The sequence below is a fragment of the Polypterus senegalus genome, chromosome 10 (genome assembly GCF_016835505.1).
Source record: "Polypterus senegalus isolate Bchr_013 chromosome 10, ASM1683550v1, whole genome shotgun sequence".
NCBI lineage: Eukaryota > Metazoa > Chordata > Cladistia > Polypteriformes > Polypteridae > Polypterus > Polypterus senegalus.
The window spans coordinates 55,494,344-55,517,724 of record NC_053163.1 but is presented as its reverse complement, the minus strand read 5'-3'; the positions used below and the strand labels follow the sequence as shown (position 1 = coordinate 55,517,724).

Sequence of the window (23,381 nt, the reverse complement as noted above, 5' to 3'; positions counted from 1 at the left end):
TTCACTACTACGTGGGGGACAGTTTATATATATATATATCCCCTTGCAGGGATCAAACCCTGGATGTTGGCAGGTACTATATAACATGTCTATGATCTTCTTCTTGCAACTGAGAGGACATGGTGGATGTCTGCTGGCTGGCTCACCAACCACACGTGTTACCTGGTAGGTACCTGGACCTATGCATATATATCTACAATACCATATATACACGCGATCCTTAACTTCTTCTCATCAATTTTTGAATTTGACATAAGCACAAATAAAATAAGGCAGAAACTCTCATAAACACACCAGTAGTAGCGGATTTGTTTGCTATACAGCAGAAAACTGAAGTGCCATTTGGCTAATCTGACACTGACATTATGTGCTGCACTCATAACCACATGCTGCTGCCAGACTCACAACTGCCAAGGACTTACTCCATGGTACGTGGAAGTAATGATGAGACCCAGAAATTACATTTCTGTTTGATGGAAGGAGTACATCTCCAGGAGGACCTTCCATCAAATGTCTAATCAGAGAAGTAACTACACATTAGAGAAACGCTAGTGAAAGTGGCTCACAGGGACCATAGACTAAGAGCCACCAATGGGTGTGAAGTCTAGATCTTGCCAGAGTGGATGGCCCTTCTGTTTATTTATTATGTTAAGACTCCATACTTGAAAGATTTAATTTGTGGGTTGAAAGACCTCCGTTAATTTTGCAATATGTCAGCTCTGACATTTTGGAGTGCTTCTTAGATTAGGGGTACAGTGTAACAAAGATGTTCAAGATGTTTTTTTCTGATGTTTGCTTAGTCAACACAGCCCTGCTTTCTGAAATGTGGATGGTGAGAGGAGGGCTAGTGCGTAGTAACCTCTCTAATTGAATGGCAAGGTGGGGTCAGCTTGTGGCTTATTTCATCTTTGGCATTACTCTAGTTTGCTGCTATTTCCCTCGTCACATATCCATCATTATGAATTCTAATTTACTAAAACATTCTGCACTGGTGTATTCTTTAGGAGACACAACACTACTGTATTAGCATAATTGTTTTCTTATTCTCTTTAACACTATAACATTTTAAATGCTTCAGCTCTTGTATTATTAAGTCAAGCTATTATTAAAGTTTCTGTCCATCTGTTCAGCTAATCATATTCTTATTCCCACCTGGCTATCCAATCCTGTGTTGTGGCGTACCCAAGCTCATGATGTCAGCACTGAGCACAAGATGGGTACCAACCCTTGATGGGACACCAGTCCATAACTAAAGCTGTTTTAATAAAATGACTCCTAAAGATATACAAAACTGTAAAACTGAGCAGAGAGTTACATGCTTGATCAGAATACTGAGAGCAATGTGATCGCAGAGGAGGAAGGAGTGCTAACCACTGAGCCACCATGCCACCTTCAACGTCATTGAAGCAATTTGGAATTTATGTATACTTGCAACAAACTTAAACTTTACACTGCATCATCCATGGTTCTACAGTTGAACTAAGCAGGTATGACATTATTGTTATTGTTAATAGTAGATGGACATAGCATAACATGTTGTACCATCAAAAATGACTGCTTTCATTTTAAATAGGAAATTAAAGAGAAATGCAATTTTAATGCATACAACTTGGTTGTCAGTGTAGTCTATTTATGTGTTACATTTTCTTCCTGTCAGCTACAAACTTAAATTATGACATAAACAGAAGTTGACAGTAGACTTTCATAAAGTGGCTCGAAACACCCTAAAAAGTCAAATTTTCCAAAGATTTCTGCCTGCTTTTTGTTCTTTATTGTTTTTACTTACGTTTTAACAAGCATCTTCTGCAAGCTGTTCCCATATTTTAGTCAGTTTTCTGTCTTTGTCACATATTTTCATTCTATTAAAATTAAGGTGTTTCAGTCATAAATGATAGACAACAGGTCTGATTTAATATCTTTAAATTCATGCTGCGTATCCTTCCTTCCATCTTCTGAACCCCACTTTTTCAAGTAGGGGGTGATGGGAGGCCGTGTCCTAAATCTAAACTGGGCAAAGGACAGAAAACAACCCTGAACTGCAGGGCAAATGCTCAGCGACACACTCCTAAGTGGGCAATTTACATGCTCCTACTGAACCTACCATGCGTGTCTCTGGGCTAAGGGAGGAAAAACAGAATACTCATTAAAAATTATCACATACAGTACATAGAGGAGGAACATGCAAACTGGATAATAACTATGGTGAAAAGAAAATCAGTTTAGAGCAATGTCTTTAGAAAATCTGTGCTGATTAACAAGCTAGACAATGCAATGCCACAATAGTGCTGCTACCTCACAACTCACACATCGTCTCTATGCAGTTTGCATGTTCTCTATGTTTCTCTGTGGATTTTCTTTGAGTACTGTACTTTAGTTTCCTTTCATATATCTGAGATGTGTATTTCAGATCAAATCATTCTAGATTTTCTAAAGATGTTGTTCTAAAATGATGGAATCTGAAAAACACATCTTAGATATATGCAAGGAAACTGAAGTACTCAAAGAAAATCCACAGAGAGACATAGAGAACATGCAAACTGCATAGACGGTGTATGGGTTCTGAGATATTGTTCTAAAATGATTTGATCTGGAAATCACATCTTAAATATATTTAGCTGCTTTGAGCTTGCAGTGGGTCAGATAATGTAAGTGAGTATGCCACTGCATTCGTCCATTGCTGTTTTTTGACTGGTGCCCAAAGTTTCCAGTGTTTCATTCCAAGCTTCCTACAAAACTGTACTGGAAAAATATATATATAAAGGCTGATTTGTAAAAAATATCATGTTGTGGCAAGGTAACCTTATAAGAAGGGTAAGATGATAAATAAAGACGTAAAAAAAATAAACAGATGCTATCTAACACTTAATGCTGAATTCTCATTATAAAATCCCCAGGATGTTGAGTTGTTGTCCTTTGACTGGGTTTCACACTAATACTGCCTTTATTTAATTTAACATTTGGCTTTAAAAAACATTTGTATTAGGTAATAGACACAAGTTAAATGGTTTAATAAGAAAAACAAAGGATAATCAATCAACTCAAGCTCAGCAATTTTGATCTGCTAAATTCCTTTTCACATTTGTTTGCATTTCCTGCAATTCATCCTCCATCCCCATTTCATCATCTGCAGCAGCGGACCACTCACACAGCCTCCGGACAATCCCCCTTGGCCAGGAAAGTTTACCATGTCATGTAGGTAAGTGTTCAAATGCTCTGGCTACATGTGAGACTTCCATTTAACAGTATTAAAGTATTTTTGTGATAAAGGATAAAAAGTTAAATTAGTACAGTCTCCAGAATAAAAATCACATAGGGATGCTTTAAAATCACCATGAGCTATAAAAGTTACAGATTTGTAACTTTACAGACTGTAAATCTTCATATTAAGACTGTGTGTCTTATATAATATAGCATACTCTATGGGGATATCTTCAGCCATTTAAGAATCCAGATGTACAACTTTGTAAATGACAATGATAAATTGTATATTATTCATGTAGTTTTGTTTTCTTGAAAACATTATATCTAAAGCGATTGAAATGTAGAGTAAATACAACTTAAAGGCACACATTCTATGCACCTAAATCACACATAAGCTGAGTTCATTTAGGTATTTCTCAGCCAGACACATCCTCCACATGACAGCTACATTACGTTTTCCTTTATGACAAGCAAAGGAACCCAAGTCCATTTAAATTAGTAAGGGAGAAGATGCAAGCCGTGGTACTTTAAGCCTCTAGAGGAAAAGACAGAGAATTGCTCAATGAAAAAGTGCCCATTGATGGAGCTGGTGGGCCAACACAGTAAATGTAAGGAGTGAAGCATGATGTGAGAAGGATGCCAATACTACAAAAAGTGCTCTTGGGCTGGTCAAGAAAGGGTTGGAAAACTACACCTCCAAAAACCTTGTTATATCAAGGAACAAGAGGTCCAAAAGATCGATCCACCTTGGCACTGCTCATATACTGAGGAGGACTTTACCCATCAAGTGAACCATCACACCCTCATGGTAGCCCTAAGCTCAAGGAATGGACTCGGTTTCATGAATGAATAGAGCAGAACTTTAAGGATGGATAGATGGATAGATGGATAGATGGATAGTGGGGAGCCATTTCAGCCACCACTAATGTATATCGTCCATCGGCATAATGCGGCGGCATGGTCTTTGTACTGAGTGCCAGACCAGAAACAAAAATAATAAATTGAATAGCTTTGCATAACAAATAGACCTTTGGAGATTACTACTGATTTTTAAAAGTAAATAGAACACTTTTCACAATACTACATATCATACACTCCTAAATGGTGAGCAGCTAGGAAGCACCCACAGAAAACCTCACAGGACTTACTTTTTTTTTTTTCGGAATGAGGTGTAGTGGTTAAAGTGGTTTATGTGCAACCACAAGGTCGTAAGTTCAACTTAATACTAGATCTCGATGTGAATTAATTGGAACAGGAGTTGTAAAAATAAGTTTTTCAAAAAGGTGCAAAAAAGCTGTTATACATAATAAATAGGCAAGGAAAAGCTGCTAATGAAGCAAACGTTTTAAATACGATAAGGGAAGCCATGTTAGAAAAATAACACTTGAGTTTGCCTACCGGATCATTTCAAAGCCTTGCTCAATAGAAGGATACATAGAAGGCTATTTATTTAAACTCTTAAAAGACATTCCTTACGCAAAAAGGAAAGAAGAAAACTTAAATGCTATAGAGTGGTTTATATTACCTTTACAAACCTCATAAGGATATTGTATCCTTCCTGAGAAAGCCTTTTCGGCTGAGTGCAGGAGCCACTATACAATTGTTAAAGAAATTTTCACAAAGGAGTAGAAAAGACGAGGGCAAACCCCAGACAATGTTGGGTGCGTCGAGTTTGCACCACCATTCCCTTCCCCGACTTTCTAATAATGTGGTGTAAATGTGTGCTAGATTCTTTACTAAAAATAGGAGATAACGGCAAAAGGTGCGAAAATGTCACACTTTGCCACATGTTTGAAAAGTAAAGCTAAAAATAAAGATCCTAATAAGCCGCTGTTTTAGAATTATTGTAACACTTAGCAGAGAGTGAAAGGGATGAGATAAAGTCGCGCGTCCTGGGCGCCGAGCCCAGACACTTAGTGGGACAGTGACAGCGGGTGTCCTAAGGGATTCGCTCGATCCCCAGTTTCAGAAGGTGTCTCAGAGGGGAACAGGACTGCGTTTACCGACGCTGCATGCAGAGTGTAACTTCAAAACCTTTAATATCCGCTATAGGATTCTAAAAACGAATGATCTAATCTAGAGCAACACAGGGAAACACCTCAGACGAGGCGATACCTTCTGCAACTCTTCGCTATAAAGAGGACCGCCTCGCCAAATCATGCACAGGCACACAAGGCAGCCGCAGCAGCTTCTTGGTGCCAATCGTACAGTGTGACCAAGGATTTCTGACACACACAAAATACAAAAACAAATCATTACAGATTCACTCTTTGATGACTGCATCATTATTTAAGGAATCATCACGGGCAATTTGCATGTCATTCCCCCGATGCAATTTGTGCGTACGCTGACGGACTCTGTCGTCACATTCTTCTAATTGTAAAATAAATCAACTGAAAGTGCCGGCAGGCCACGGCGAATGCGAAAATGGTCCAGAAATATCGGCACGTCTTTTAACAGCAAGTACCTTGTATAGTAGACCGACACTCGATCCCCTGTCCGTGGAGCTCACCAACCGGCATGCACACGCAAGGATTACTTGCGAATCGAAATCGAGGCGCAACACTTTGATCGGAGCCTTAATTTGGCATCTATACTCAAATCAGGGCATAATAAATAGTATACAATGGACATTTTCAAATGCATACCCAGATGAATCGAATATTCACGTGCGATTGCCCCCACGCGATTTCTACTGTTATGCAAATACCCCCAAGGATTAACTAAAAAAAATCCTTTCAGTGTCAATGAATAGGACACAACAACGGCAGGAACTTTACACATCTGGAGCGTCCGCAGCATGCACGCATTTAATTCAAAGTACAACACTGTAGAGCAGTCGCTTACCATGGTCTTTATCCAGCGCTGCATGGCCGATTCCCGTGAATAATTAGGAAAAAAACACTACTAACAAAAAGAAAGGATCGGGACTCTGCGGGGTGCCAGTGTGTTCCACACCACCACCTCCAGGTGTCCAGGATCCGCCAGTATGCGGCTTGCTACGGGTGCTCAAGAGCCCGTGTCGGGTCACTGAAGCCCAGTGGTCTCGAGCCCCGCACTCTTTTCAGCTTCGCTCTCCACTTTTCTTTTGTGTTTCCACACACAAGTGTTGACACTTCAAAAACGAGTCCGAAAACCCAAACAAGACACACGCGCGCGCACCCAGACGTGCACAGAAGAGGAGGGGTTGATTTTCAGTTACCTACCAGCTTGTTACGCCGAACCTTCCATTCTTCTGTCATCTTGAAAATTCAAAGAAATTAAGTCAAATATAAATGTATGTAAATAAAAAAGAAGAGGATGTAGAAACCGCACTAGTGTTGGAGTCCGTGCAGTGCGGCGAAATAGACGCTGACTGGCGATCTACCGGCTGGCGATACAAACCTCAGCAGCGCGGCGAGCATTGCTTAAGCGTGAATATGCAAGTTAGGAAAGGGAAAAGAGGACAGGGGAGGGGGCAGAGAGAGAGAGAGAGGGAGCGAGCGAGAGAGAGCGAGAGAGACAATTACAGGAAACTGACTCCGCCCACCTCTGCAAAGAGCAATGCGAAGCGGGCACACCGAGGGCAAGCCCTCTACCTTTGAAACGTAAATGCCAGACTGCCAGTCCTCGCTTACCAGCCCACTGTTACGAACTTAAACTCTCCGCCCCCTCAAAGCACACACACACACACACACCTTCAACATTTCACTTTACTCTGCGAGCTATGGGAGTTGCGCCTTATCTGGGAAACGTCCCGTTTAAAGAATCAGAAGTGCTTCGTGTACCATTCCAATACATTACTACCTGCATTCCTATGGATGGACGGACGTACAGACAGATAGACAGACAGACTCCAATAACTCTGAAAAAGTGAAACATCTGTTTAGAAAGGTTTAAATAAAAAAAAAAAAAAACTGAAATCTCTCCTTTATGTATGCTGTGGCAGTCCAGATTGTGGTCAGCTGCATCCTGCTTGCTTTAATTATCCTTCAGATGTGTCAAGAACTTGAGTGGAGCCCACCTGTGACCAACCAAATTGACTGGACATCATTTAAGATGGCACACCCCTGTGTATCTAAAGTTCCACAATTCACACTGCACGTCAGGACAAAAACCATGAAGTCCAAGCAGCTTCCTGTAGACCACCTCCATCAAATTATAGCAGGCATTGATCAGAAGAAGGGTATAAGACCATTTCTCAAGGACTTAGAGTTCCCAAGAGTTACATGATCTCAATAATTATGAAATGGAAGATGTTTGGAACCATAAGGAGTCTTACTATAGATGGCTGTCCAGTCAAACAGAGTACTTGGGCAAGAAGGGCCTTGATCAAGGAGGCAACCAAAAAATCCTATGGTCACTCTAACAGAGCTTCAAAAGTCTTCTGCTGAGAGTTGAAAATCTATGAGAAGGACAACCATCTCAGCAGCATTCCATCAATCAGGCATATACTGTATTACAGCCGACTTGGAATTTGTCAAACAACATTTAAAGAATTCTTAGAACAAGATTTTCTAGTCTGATGTGCTTACAATTGAACTCTTTGGGCAATGACCAGGCACAGCTCATCGCCTGTCTAATACCATTCCTGCCATGAAGCATGGTGGTGGTAGCATCATGGTAGGGGGCGCTTTTCAGCAGCAATGACAGGGAGACTGAACAGAATTGAGGGAAGGGTGATGGCAGCCAAAAATAGAAGCTGTCCTTGGAAACAAAAACTAATCCAGATTGAACCCAACCTCAGACTGGGGAAATGTTTCATTTTTCAATGACAGCAGCCAGAAGTATACAGCCAAGACAACGCCTAAGTGCTTTGGGACAAGTCTAACTGTCCTTCAGTGGCCCAGCCAAAGCCCAGACTTAAACCCCATAAAACTTCTGTTGGGAGACCTGATGATGGCAGTGTCTACAGATACTTCCCATTCAAATCTAACAGAGTTTGGTAAGATCTTCCAGGAAGAATGGGATAATCTGCCCAAATCCAGGTCAGCAAAATTTATAGAGATTCAATGCTGTAATATGTCTACATATTACTGAATTAAAAGAATGATTACTTATATAGATGAGAAATTTCAATTTTGATTTTGAATAAATTTACAAACCTTTCTGAAAAAATGTTTTCATTTTGTCATTCTGGGATCTAGAGTGTATATCGATGATAAAAAATGTCAAATTTGTATATTTAAAAGGAAATCTACAACACAACAAAGTGTGCAGAAAGTGAAGGAGTCTTAATACATTCTGAATCCATAGTACATTTGTCAGTGGTGTATGCTGCTTGCATTAGCTTTTAGACGCCAGTGCTCTAGTAGCTCTAAACTGCCTTTCACAATTGAAGTCATTGTTATATATTCCAGATAAAACATTCATTTTGTTTCAGAATCGCTGGTAAAAAAACATTCTAAGAAAACCAGAAATAAAGTTATAAAATGTGTAGGCTGTATGGCATAATGGACTTCAAACCCCAAGGTTGTGGGTTCAAATGCTGCTACTGACACTGTGTGACCACGAGTAAGCCTGTACTCCAAAACAAAAGAAATGTAACCAATTGTATCTTTTAAATGTAAGTTGCTTTGCATAAAGTTGTCTGCCAAATAATAAGTAATAATGAATTAAAAAAAAAAAAAAAACAGGAACATAATTACAGTATGTTAATGTGTCTGGATTTCCCTTAGTGTGCTGTCTGCTCAATGTTGTAGAAATGGAAGCTGGCTAGAAAAGAATATGAAGACAAGAAGGAAATGTTTAGGTGAAGCCACCAGAAAGCTTCTTCCACACATTTCCTTCTTGTCTTCATCTTCATTTCTAGTCTGCTTCCATTACCATCACTACTAAATACCCATAGCAATCACTTACAGAGAGTGAATTAAAGGTCCATCAGTTATACTGGACTGCATTGGAAGGGGGAGTGGTTAAGAAGAAAAGCATCGCTCAGTAAGGTCCATCAGAATATGCAACAGAGAACCACATATGAAATAGCCTGCAGTTCACATGAAACTAAGCCTGGCCTATTTGGTTAAAGTCCAAAGTATGCCACGAGCCTACTGTAACACTGCCTATGTACCACTATGGCAATAGTGACAGCAGAATCCTGTTGTAGGAATGATGCATAGGAAAAGCACTAAATACATAAAATGCACATTAGTAGAGCTAAAGGAAAAATAAATGCAGCACAAAGATATAAATATATTGCACATTAACTTGCTTCTTTAAGCTAAAGTAACAAAGGTTAGCCGAAGCTTTACCTTTCACCGACACAATGAACTGAAACACAGAGCTGAGGAGACATTAGAATGGCTCAAGACTAAAATGGAGAATGTCTATCAGTGGAGCAGTCAAAGCAGTGATCTGACCATTTGAAAATGTCATTCTGCCAGTGCTGTCCTGTGACACGCCGTGTAGTGGGAATTGGAATCATCAGCTTACACTCTAGGTGTCTAGTATGTGGGACCGAGCGTGACCAGGATGATGGTGTAAGACAGGGAGACACGGACACAAAAAGGGTTGGGTTTTTTTGAAAAACAAAGTGAATTTTTATTTACAGGTGCACTTAATGAAAAATCAAAAATAATGTCCTGCGGAATTTATATATTAAAATGCAGTCCAATGCCACAAAGGACACACAAAAACAATAATCAAATGGAGCCCAGAAATGACTATATACAATATTTACAGTGCTTCCTGAAAGTCCCAAATGAAAAAGTAAAATACACACACACTAGTGAAATCCAAATATATACACCAAAGCAAAATGTGAAGCTGTCTTCCTACACAGTAATCCAAGTCAGGAAGCTGCTCCTCCAAACAGTGTATAATACAGGATTCACCCAAAATATTCAAAAATACAGAAAAAGTGTATATACAAAAATAAACAGTGCACCATTAACCACAACCCAATAAATACCTCCACCAAAGTTAATCCAGAGATATTTATATGAAAAAAAAATATTTACAAAAACAACGCACAAGCCGTAATGCTTGGTAACTTCTAAGACGCAGATCTACCAAGTACAGTACCTTCCTCCAAAACGAACTAGTCAGAAAAAGACCCCCTCTAGAGGTCACGACTCCCTTTTGTATTCGGCGCCACTGCGCCGACCAATTAAACAGCCGTACGTCATCCCTCCCGAGGTACGCGATGACGTGAACACATTTGCGAAAAGCGGTGTCTACTTTCCCACACAATTACTATAAAAATCGAGCAGCCGGCGCGCGTGCGCGTATAGCTGTGCCGGCTTCTGAGACGCCAACTGCACTTCTGCCTTAAGTTAAAGTAAGCACTTTCTCCATTTTTTCTCCTTTCCTGAGCTACAGCTCAGACAACTACGAATACGGGATCCCTTTACTAGACCGCGGTAAACTAATACTACGACGCTTTGCACTTTCTTTTACTCCTTTAGCGTTAATGAGGTCGCGGGAAACGCGTGCAGGAGTGGAGTACCGACAATGCCATCCCGGCCGTCAATGGCAAGGCTGTCTCTCCAGTCTACATGAGACCCGCTGTGACACTCCCCCAAAAGACGCTAATATCATCAACGAAGACGTCTTTCTACACTATATAAATGAAAAAAGGTAAGTTTCCTTTCTTTGTACCTTTTTTCCTCATACAAAAGCCTCCCTCTGTACCCAGCAGAGGACGCTTAACTAATTGTATTTACTTACTGGTAATGCCAGTAGGGCATATTACCACATGTCCAAGAAGTCTGATAATCTGGAAAAAATCTGTCAGGGGAAATGAGAAGAAGACTGTCAACTGGAGCTAAGCACTGGTGGACACCAACCCAAAAGAGTTAAAGATGTTATTTCGACACATGTCCCTAAATGTGTGGGGTTTGAATATTTACTGTACATAAACAACATATTGAAGTTTTTAAGGTATATGTTGACAAGTAACTAATTTGCTTTTTAAAAACTCTTTTTAGCGTATGAGACTGTCTTGAAAATCAGACACTGGAACAAGATGTGTAAGTGCAGTTGAAATTTGGGAAGACAGTTTTTAAAAGCTCTGAATGCTTTTGCAAGTCACTGTTTACTACTAGGTATCAGTTGGGTGGCTGGTTAAAAGTCTAATTCTGAAATGCCTTTTTCCCTTTATTGAAGGGGGGGGTGTTTATTGAGAAAGATATATGCATTTGTAAATCTATATACAGTATATTGTATAATGTCCAAAAATTATTTTATCCAAATTTAACAAATTAAACAACGTGAGATTTAAATGGACCCTCTCTGAGTAAGTATGGATGTACGATTTAGAGTTGGTTCTTCTAAATATAAATTCTGGCCCTTGTGGCCCTGAACTGGGGTGATTACATACAATACATTTAATAAATAATGTGGTTAAAAAGAAACTATTGATAGCCAGAAAAGTCAAATGCATAGGACAAGGAAGTAGATGCCCAAAGAGACATGGATATTAGAAGTTCTGTTGCAATTTAGTTCCAGGAAGTGAAAAGGCTGGGCTGGCAACGAGAAGAAGGAAACATGCAAGCACATTATTTATTAAGGTATCTCCCTTTTGCAGCTTTTAACAATGTTTTCTCAGTGCAAGAAAGCTGCATTAGACTGAAATATGGCTTTATTAGTTAATTAATAAAATGAGGAAACAATATAAAAAAAAAATCATTGACTGTGTATCTTCATATCAAGGTTGCATTTCATACATATAGAAGTTCATTAACACAATCACCGATACTTGATTTTTTATACTAGAGGACTTTGACCCCCTTCTCGCTTTGCTCGCCAACCCCCGGACGGGTGATATCCACTAGCCACTTCACAGCTCTGCTGCATGCGTATGGGGAAGCGAATGTACAATTTAAACAGATTGTTATTTTAATGGGAATTGTTACATATGCATAATAGACCTAACTATTTTACATTACAGTGAGTAATTAACCATAGTAACAATGTTTAAACGTAATAAATTGAAAGACAATTATTTCATGTTGTGTTAGAGGTATTCATTGCATTATATATTTTTGCTCTGTTTGGCTTTGAAATTAACATGCAAATACTTTTTATACTTACACTTTTACTGTTGAACTTCAGTGAAAACAATATTTGAAATTAACTTTTCACCAATATCGCATTGAATTTTAATTCCGTGTTTGGACTTACATTGTGACAATGCATATACATATAACTGCCTGTGAGTGAATATCGTTCTTTCTCTCTAATAAATAAACCGACTTTTTCGAATGTTTGTCCCTGTGATTTGTTAATTGTCATAGCAAAAGCTATTGTAACAGGAAACTGTAAACGTTTTAATACGAATGGCATATCAGGTTCTCCTTTGGTGTTTAATGTTATCCACGTAAGATATACTACATTACCTTTCTTGTCGCCTGTTAAAATTTTACATGTCAGAATTGTTTGACCAATTTTCAATACAACTAATCTTGTCCAAGGACAGCACGTTGGCGCAGTGGTAGAGCTGCTGCCTCGCAGTAAGGAGACCTTTGTTTGCTTCCCGGGTCCTCCCTGCATGGAGTTTGCATGTTCTCCCCATGTCTGCATGGGTTTCCTCCAGGTGCTCTGGTTTCCTCCCACAGTCCAAATTGTCCCTAGTATGTGTGTGTGTGCCCTGCAGTGGGCTGACACCCTGCCTGGGGATTTGTTCCTGCCTTTGCGCCCTCTGCTGGCTGGGATTAGCTCCAGCAGACCCCTGTGACCCTGTGTTAGGATATAGCAGGTTAGGAAATGACTGACTAATCTTGTCCTATTGCATAACCCATCACTCATACATAAATTATGCAATAATATTGCAATACATCCTTTTTTCAACAGTAATTCGGCATGGTGAAAGACTGGACGGTGTTAACGGTTGCAGATATTTTACAGAATATTGTAAGTTGATGTTTTCATCTTCTGCAACATCACCACCAACTTTTTCAGCATAGTCAATTGATATATATGTAACCAATCTGCTGTGTATACAATCGACAATTTTCATATTAATTCTTTTGACTTCATCATTTCTCAGTGCTAGGATTGCCCGTGTGCTCATTTCTTCTGTTGATAACTCTTCGTGATGAAATTCTTAAGTAAGATTTGGACATAATAAGCCTTCTTTTATTGGGAACTTTAAGTGAGGAAAACGTAAAAACTTATAAGAGCTGAGAGCACATGAACTGTGTCTGACAAAAGCATTCACATGAATGAGAGGTGAGAGGACCGTGGCCGTGGGCCGTTAACTGGAAATGGTTGAAAGGAGGATGGGACCCCCTCTACCAACCTGAAAAAATCTCTTGGCAATAGTTTTGTCTCATCTCAAGATTTTCTTTTATAATAGAGCGATTTAATTTTGGAATCTTCATGATAAAAGAGTATTCTAGGAACATCTACTATAAGGTCTGCTATCCTTCATGACCCACAAATTATTTTTATTCCCATGGAGTTCCCAGGCCTCCTTTTTCAATCATCTGAAGTCTTGTCTTGTTTTGTCATCATAGTAATACATTAGGTAGGGTTAGGTAGACTGTTGTCAAAGCAAACAACAATAAACTTTTATAAAAGAGTTCTGTAATGCTCTACTGTTAAGAATATCACTGGAAAAGTTACTAAGCTTGTCAAACAAACAAAAGCAATTCTAACGCTGGGTACATTATAAAGTGCTGTTTAGTCAAATTTGCCCTTTCTTTCACTTGAATGCATTGCTTCATTTAAAATATCAAGATTTGTATAATTAGAGCTACAGATCTGTGGTGTTATTTTACTCCTCAAATGCTAAATTAAACAAAAAAACTTCACACAGAAAGCTGACTATACCCCATCTACCTAACTGAATGAATCCAAGCGTGTTTCGCATGCAGATTGATCCACGGCTGTATTACCACAGAAGCACGGCAGGTTATTTTGCAGAGATGTCTCATTCCGACATTACATTATAATGTGCAGGGTGTAAAGAAGTTGCTTCAATATGTGAGTTTAATGGCAACGTATAATTCAATTTCTGCTGACAATATTAATTGTCCTTTATTCGAAAGGGTGAGGCTGCAACGATTTTCCATAATTAAGAAATGGGGAGCTCATGCCTGAATACGTTTAAATTTAGCACCTGACCAAACAGCTTCTGAAAGCCATTTTTAAAATACTTTTTAATGGTAAATTTTAATTCAGTGGTACTTTTAAGTATTTAAGCAAATTGTAAGCCAGACAGACTGTGTTTAATAGAATTCCATATTAGGGTGAGTCTGTAAAAATGACTACATTTCACATTTTGTTTACTGAAAGAACTAAGGAGACAGAAAAGTCTTTTTTATAGATAAATATACAGTGTATTTTTTGCTATGAAAGTTAGTATGTTTATAGTACAACTAGAAAGTGTGAGATAGCTCTGCCAGCATGGAGTGCAAAAACAAATACAGAATATAAGTGAAAACATGCTGTGAAAGGAAAATAAAGGCTGAAATGACATTTCAACAGAAGAAACACTTCAAAACAACTAGGGAGAGAAAACAAGCTGTTATGTAATACCATCAGTCTAGTCGTCCTTTAATGTTGCCAAATATTCCATCAATTTGTTCATTTAGTGAATTTGCTTGACCCACTTGTAAGGTCACAGAAAGGCAGAACCCATCTTGGCCACACCACACATCCCTGGCATAACTAATCAGCACAATTACTTTGGACAAATCTGCAATGAAGGTAATTCATCTATTTGCTGACCCAATTGAATGACAGCTTGTATGACTAACAACAGGCTAACAACAGTCATGAACAGAGGACCTGGACCCTCACGTGTGCCCAACATTTATTAAATAGGCAGCTATTTAGGTCATTTAATCAGCCTAATTGTATTGCTTTGGTGGGGGGCTTGGGGGCAGAAGCTGGACTCCCTAAGGAAAACTCAAGTATCTGAATGATGAAAGTGCAGTTTATGAGAACAACACATGGGGCAACTCAGGGCAGAATCCACAGGACATAAGGATTAGAAACTCAAGGTAGCAACCAATAAACACTGCAATGTGCCCATAACCTTTTAGTTTGACCTTTAATTTATAAATAATTAAACTAATAATTCATGTTAAGATACAATTACTGTACAAACCTAATAATCTTATGTTTTCAGCTTCTGTGTATTCCCTGAAGAAGAATTTGACCATAAAAAGGGTTCATCTTGACTAGTTCAGCCCAGGAATCCCCTGAGTGAACCTCAAACTAATGCTGGCAGAGGGCAGACGCTGCCATGGAAAGCATACATTCCAATCTGTGCAAGGTTTACAAAAGCCCTGGCACCATAAGATGCTCACTGATCATTACAAATGTCCAAGAATCCTTTACTGGCAGAGTATCAAGAATGATTAAGCATAATAGCTGACAAAAATCTATAAAGGGACAATGAAGAAAGATGCTAATTTGTATATTCATCTGGGATTTTTACATGCAGTCTGTGAGATGCAGTGTGTCCATAGATTTTTGTTTCCTGATTTGTTCTCAGTCAGTTCATGGAGTAACTGAAGATAAGTAAGTGAGTCGGCCGCATGCTTGGACTCTAAATTAAGCAGCTTGATCAATATGCACCCAAAATGGCTAACCTAGTGCAATATTATGTATGTTAGTAACTGCTTGAAAGTTAAATTAGGTTAATAATATTTAACTTTGAAGGTCTGAAAAGGAGTACAATTAGAAAGGGACAGATAAGAATCACTTCTGAGCTCTGATGTAGCACTAATCCTAAAAGGAGCTTACAAAAATACTTGAGAACTGCTGTGCCTTTTATTTCCCTGTGTCATGAGCGTGGGAGTACCTTAGCATAAAGCCCTAAAAACTGTAGCAACCCCCACCAACCTATAAGAGGAAGGGTTTGTCAAACCTTGGTTTGTCTAACAAAGGGGAAACAAGGAATTTTTATAAATAAAAATATCTATTAAAAAAAGTGTTCTGAAAAAAGTAAGCTTAGATAAACACAAAAGGTACAGAAGGTGTTGAGTAAAATAGAAAATCCAATAGCAAACAAGTCCCAATACAAATCCGAAACATTGGTCAAAATCAGAGCAAAAAGTTCACAGAACCCAAGAATCCAAAAAATAACAATAATAAATCACCAGAACTCACCAACAGCACTAAGCACATTCAATGAACCGCAAGGGACTGCTTGTTTCTTCAGTCTTTATATGGCTGAGGGCAGGCCCTTAATGGTGAGAGACTGGAGGCCCCGGCTCTTGGGGAACCAATCACAAAATACAAAGAACAAAACAGAATAAGCAGAGACACATGAAAAATACACAAAGCTAATTAAAAAGCACAGAAAAATGCAAATGAATATGAAAAGTAACACTGTTAACCAAAACAAGAGAATCAAAAATGAACAAAAATACCTAAAAAGTAATCTGAACACAAGCCAGAACCTTGGATGAAATAAAACAGCCTGCAAGTACACATCATAAAGGAGATCATCTTTACTGTTAAAACACTCTGCCTAATTTTGAGTTAAACATTTTACAAAAATACAGATTTCTAGTTTGAGGTTTTTGCCTTTCAGTATGCAGCAACAAATATCTGAGTCTTTTTTTCTAAGTCTAACTTCTAACACCCTTGGCACCCTTGATTTACTGAGGTGTATTTTCTAGCTCCGCAAGAAGCTGCTGATAAGCTCAAATCTTTATTTTTTTGGCTCAGAAACATGAGTACAGTACGGGTGTTTATGAGACTTCTCTTTGCACATTGTACCTTTTTATTTGTATTTGTCTGACTTGAATAATTTCTTACAGCTGTCGCCTTGAAGCTGTAGCAATTGTCAAAAACCTGAAAGGAAGCATTTGTAATTAGTTTCTTTTCTGAACACAGCTGAGCCGAACAGTTTTAAGTCACACCTGCCAGGTTTAGTACATGCACATTTATATTTAGAGCTTTATCGGTGGATGCAGTTTTGCTCTTTTCTCTTTGCCTCTGCTACTGAATAAAAATAACCAGCTGAGATATATCACTTCATCTTAGTTTACAGTTTTTTTGTACGGTGTGTGCCAGGCCTCATATTTTGAGACTTAAATAATGTCAGCACTATACAGTATGTTACAAACTGGCTGATTTCTCTGTGAAAAGCTGTCCTGACAGTCCTACTGATGCAGATACTTCAGGCTACTTACAGTGTGCTTTGAGTATTAGGAAGAGAACATGTGGATATTAAAAATAAAAAAGGAAAAAGAGGCATGGGCTTGGCAAGGGACAAGCCTAGGGTCTTAAAGGGGACACAGTAACCTGCACCACTAATACATGACACCTCTGCACACTAGGATGGGTACATAGGAGCCACCAGAAGGCAGTAGGCCCTGGAATTCAATTTGCATGTTCCATTTGTGGACACAACAAGCTGGACCTGCTCTATTCAAAAGCTAAGGCCTTTAAATAGAAATCTGTACTACAACTGAGCAAATCTGACCACCTTACTGCCTACAAACCTGTGGTCGATAGCAGCAGCTGTCTTATTCTGCTTCAAGGTTCGACGTATTGTGCACTCAGAGATGCTCTTCTACATATCTCAATTTTAACGAGTGGTTATTTGAGTTACTGTTGCCATCAACAAGGCATTTTCACCCAGACATCTGCTGCTCACTGGATATTCTTCCTTCCTTGCTGGAACTTCAGCAGGTCATCTTGACATTGCCTAAATGCACCGAGTTGCTGTCATGTGATTGGCTGATTAGATATTTGCATTAACAAACAGTTGAAAGGGTGTACCTAATCAAGTGGCCAGAAAGTGTATATACACACAAACTATGGTCTGAACGCTTATCTTCTGAACATTAATTACATCTCCAGATACAGCACACCTACAGTACTACAGATACAGACAGTGGGTATGTAGAATTTGGCCTTTATATGAGAGTGAGGTGTCTGAAATGCAGTGTTTTCAGAGTCCCCATAGGGAACTGTCAGACAGTTCTGCTATTTTAAAGTGCTATTTCTTGACCCAGGAAGTGAATACGGAATCTGCCCTAGACATAACCCCATAGTGAGGTTCTAATCTGAAATTGGAAGATGGAGTGATACTGCTGATGGAGAGAGATACCAAATAAGCCTTCAATGGTTGATTAAATTAGGTGAGAATGCTGGGAGTCTGTCTCTTCCTTACATAGAGGAAAAATATTTGCATAAGCAGGCCAAATGGGGCTGCAGGGGTTGCTTTGCCTTTTTAAATTAATATCTCTTTTATGTTTTTTCCTTTACACATCCTTCTTTTTAACTTTGAGAATAAAATAACTAAACTGTTCAAAAACTGAGATTAATTTAATTCGCACTCCTTCATCTATAATTAAAAGAGTTATCAGGTATTACCCACCACTTAAGCACCTAACATTAGAGTTTTTTTGACAATCAGTTGAAAGTTAAGGCACATTAAAAAATAAAATAACTTCTGTTTTCCACCACTAGATTTGATTATTGCAATGCATGCCTCACTACCTGCAAAATCCCTTAAAAAGCATCATAATGTGCAAAACTGTGCTCCTGATGTCCTTACTCAGACCTCACTGTTTCGTCACATCACCCCTCTACTGTCACAGCTACACTTGCTCCCGGTTTAAACACATGTTACCTTAAAAAATCATAAACTTCAATAGAAAACAGTCCACAGCACAGTCAGCCCCTCTAATGCTGCTCTCCTGGCTTCTTCACTCAGCAGCAGCCCTTCTGCCAAATTAGACCCATAAGGGAAAAAACGTAATCCTGCAGTGCTCCTCAGCTATGGAATGTTCTGCACATCCCAGGTCTGAGCTGCTACTTAAAACCCATCTTTTCACACTACATTTTAAGGAGCCCAACATTTGGAGGTCTGCGTCTCATTTTTATTCTGATTATATATGCATTATTTCATGTTATGTGTTTTATTGTTATTATTGTTGTTTGGATGAATGTTTAATTCTGATTGTAGAAAATTGTCATTTTTTCAACTACTACTGTATTACACAATTTTATATTTAATATTTTTATTTGTTTTCTTTCTTGATGACTTTGTAGCTCTTTAGATTTAAGAAAACCTCTCTATATATAAATGATTAGGGGGACTTACAGTATTTCTCTTGAAATTGCATAATTCAGTAAAAACCTGGGAATTCTTCATATTCACAAGTAATTTTACCAGTGTAGCAAAGCCTCTTTATATGTCACACTGAACAGAGAAGAGTAAGCACTTTGCTAATGTATTCTATGTGTTATTAAATTGGAAGAAGCCTCTGTTAAGGTCTTGTTACTTTGCGATAAACGAGGGGCGTCCAAAATGTTTCCACAATTTTTTTAAGTCTATTTATTAAGAATTTCAAGAACAAATGACATAGTCACCTTCATTTGTGATGCAATTTCCCCAGTGTCGTACCAACTTTTTAATGCCTAATTACTCCTCCTCCCGCTTTCATCGTTTTCAACAAAAATAGAAAAGTGCGGAAACTTTATGAACGTATAAGTAAGAGATGTATTTTTGTAGTATCTAAAATGTTACATCATTATCTATATATATATAATTGACTAAGTCGCCCGACCATGGGGTACGCACAACAGAGCCATGCCTGCCAACTCACAGAGCCCCACCCACCAATTCTAAGACCATGAGATACACACGACAGAGCCCCGCCCGCCCACTCTAACCCTCCTCCCGCATCATGGGGAACGCACGACAGAGCCCCGCCTGTCAACTGTAACCCTCCTCCCACGTCCACCCTCGCCCTCGAGGACTTATCCCTACCGACGAAGTAACTTTCACCAGGTTTGACTCCATCATCACAGACGATCCTGCAGATCAACTTTCATTCCCTGAAGAATTTCTTAACAGTCTTACTCCCAGTGGCATGCCTCCGCATAAACTCAAAATTAAAATTGGTTCAGTCGTCATGCTTCTCAGAAACCTCATGCCAGCAAAAGATCTCTGTAATGGCACTAGACTTTCTGTTACTTGCATTCACCGCAATGTACTGGAATGTAAAACTGTCGCAGCTGCTACCTCACAAACTGTCCTTATTCCCTGGATTTCCCTGACCCCATCAGATTCAAATTTGCCTTTTACTTTTACATGTAGACAATTTCCTGTTAGTTTGACCTTTGCAATGACAATTAATAAGGCACAGGGCCAAACTTTCAAAAAGATATGCCTGTATCTGCCAAAACCAGTTTTCAGTCATGGAAAGTTGTATGTTGCTCTCTCAAGAGTTCCTTCTTTTCATTCACTCACAGTCGTATCCTCAAACCCACCCCATTTGGACAACTGTGTCTTTCAGAAAGTGTTCACCCATCAATAAATAATTATGCGGCGTATACTACGCCGCAGGTTGGCTAGGTATTATTATTACTATTATCAACATCATGACAGCACCTGACAAGCCATAGGTCAGTGTGAAGGATGGCCGGCTATATATTCCGGACCACACCTCCAAGCCACCAGATGGAGCCCTCCAAGCAGCTTGGAGGTTCCCCGAATTCCAGCAGAGCCTCATGGATCTTGTAGTTTTTATAAACAGCCCTGCTGGATACCATGGGGACCACCAGAAGCCGCTATAGGGAGGCTTGGGGAGTGCTACGTGCCCTATAACCCAGAAGTACTTTCTGGTCACATGAACAGTAGGAGCGACGTGCTTCCGGGGTGAAGAAAAGGATTTTGTATCTGACCCGGAAGTGATAAGGAATCTCATGGAGTGTAGGGTGGATTCATTTCCGGGTCAGGTGATATAAAAGGACCATGGGAACTCCCAGATAATAAGCTGAGCTGGGAGGAAGGGTGGCTGTGTCTGGGAGTTGGAGGATTGATTATTGTATTGATTATTTAATAAGTAGTGTGGCGTGGAGGGTGCTTGGTGCACATAATTATTATAATAAAAATAAGAATTATTGGACTTTTACCTGGTGTTTGGCGTGGTACCTGAGGGTTCAAGGGATTGATAGTGCCCCCTACTGTCACACCAGACAGCGCCTTCATACTGATGATTTCCATTACTGGCCTTTTTCAGTTCTTATTGATTCTTGCAATAAGCTTACTTCTGCTATCTTTCAAAATTGTACCTTTAATGTATATATAACTAGCTGTACAACTCATCTAAGTTGAAATCTAAGTAATCAAGGTAGACCTCAGCATTAATCCATCCATCCATTATCCAACCCACTATATCCTAACTACAGGGTCAGGGGGGTCTGCTGGAGCAAATCCCAGCCAATGCACCTAACCTGCATGTCTTTGGACTGTGGGAGGAAACCAGAGCACCTGGAAGAAATCCACACAGACACGGGGAGAACATGCAAGCTCCATGCAGGGAGGACCCGGGAAGTGAACCCAGGTCTCCTAACTGCGAGGCATTTTCTGCCTATTACATGTTATTTGGTATGGGATTCATAAAAGATATGTTAATATTTTTTGATTCAATATCAATTGAAATAACAAATGCAATATATTTTATTACTAAAAATGTTTGTGATGTGCCATATTTTGGAATGACAGTGACATAGCAACCTGACAGACACACTAATTCTTTTATTAAATGTGGATTATTATTATTATTGTTGTGCTTAATAACTTTTTAAGCTTATTTGATAACTTTATTGGAGATTGAAATGATCCAAGGACGGCATTACTTTGAGTAAATGTACGCTTATGTGCACAATGTATAGTCTAAGTCTTCCTTGTGGATATCCAGTGATGCTCAGTGGTGCCCCTAAAGCAAAGGGAAAACCCTAGTGACAAATGTACCAAACAGAATTCTAAGCACTCCATGATTTTATGTTTGTCTCCTTCAGTTGCACTAATGTCAGTGATTGAGTTTTTAGATGTAGAAACAGTCCAAATAACACTAGATATTCAGCATTTCTTACACATTTTGTTAATCACAGTTTTTGAATACCCCACCACCTCAAAATAATAATATTAATAAAAAAAAAACTTGATTTCTTTTGCCAGATTTACGAATGGCTACCTAGGAACATACACTATTTGAAAAAGATTTTTTATTTTCAGTGTTGCACCCATCATTCAGAGAGCCAGTGATCCATTTTTGATCGAATGAGAGAAGAGACAAAGCAAACTACATTGATAGAATGAGGGCAAGACTCCAGCTGACAGAAGACATTCTGAATATAAAAGGCAGCGTTTCTGTTAAAGTGGCGACATGCTTGATGTTTGGAATCACTGCGTTGTAAAGCCACAATCACCTGCAGTAATGGGAAACACTAAAAACAATTAGGAGACACATCATTATGATTTTATGATCGCTGCAGAAAAATAGCCATATGTTCATTCAAAAGCAAATACTATACCATATGTTTGTATAAACATGTGCAGTAAGACACCTAACAGAAATGGTGTCACATACGACGCATTCCAAAATGCAGATTTATATCAAACGCTGCGTGTAAATCTACAGGGAAATAAGATAAATTTAAAGCATACAAATCAAACACTTAGGCACAATATTGGTAGTAATGTTTAATGATGACAGATTAAATCTCTGATTATTTTCATAAATACTGTTTGCAGTCGAGTTTGAAAGCTCTTTTACTTTTTATGCTCTATATAAAGGTAAAGACCTCACACTATAAGCACTTGACTTGTATTTTTCCAGCCTATACCTGCTCTCTAGGCCTGTGCTGAAAGAATGATGTGGCCAAAGATTCTTCCATGAACAAGCCCGCATTTTATCAGAATGTGAAGTGAATCTGCTGAATCTTTTTTAATTGATTTTTTCACTTGAATGTAGTGCTTAATATTTCAGGAATGCTTTGCCTTAAGTTGATATTCTGTCTAAACAATGAAAAAGAAGTGGGATACACACCTACTGGACAATGGTGATAAGTCTTCATGTTTAAATCTATGATAGCGGCAAACTACAGTATGTCAAGAGTGTTGACATTTACTTCAGTACATACAGTACAGTAAGTTTCCAGAAGGACTCTCCAGTGGTCCTGCCTTTTGAGTAGAAGCTGTCAGTGACTATGGAGCATAATAAAGTGAAGCCTTGAAGAAATACTTCTCCTTGAAAGTGGAAATGCATTGCCCAACAATTCCAGATTTGGTGTTTATAGAGCCACCTCAAGGTACAAATGAGACAGCCTGGAATATGGGGACAAGGACGACAGATCTCTGGGACTCTCAAATCTATGTAAACATGCTGAAGGGATTTGGATTGTGGTACTTTGCTACAGTTTTTTTTGCTCCTTTAGTGTAGGAACTTTCTGATGTGCTTTGAATAATTTTTTAATCACTCAGTGTGAAAAAATGTACATTT

The 23,381-nt window shown here is 39.0% G+C and overlaps 1 protein-coding gene across 4 annotated transcripts in view; it reads right to left on the bottom strand.

Moving 5' to 3' along the window:
* The window catches only part of mid2 (midline 2), an 846,826-nt gene that overhangs the window by 333,435 nt on the left and 490,010 nt on the right, over nt 1-23,381 (bottom strand). The window contains exon 1 of one of the 4 annotated variants that reach the window (XM_039765791.1): nt 6,408-6,755. The exons of 2 other annotated variants lie outside the window; for them this stretch is intronic. The gene's annotated coding sequence lies outside the window, so the exon portion shown is untranslated. Of the gene's footprint in view, nt 1-6,048; nt 6,153-6,407; nt 6,756-23,381 lie in introns of those variants that run through there. One more of the 4 variants, XM_039765793.1, reaches the window with a different exon arrangement.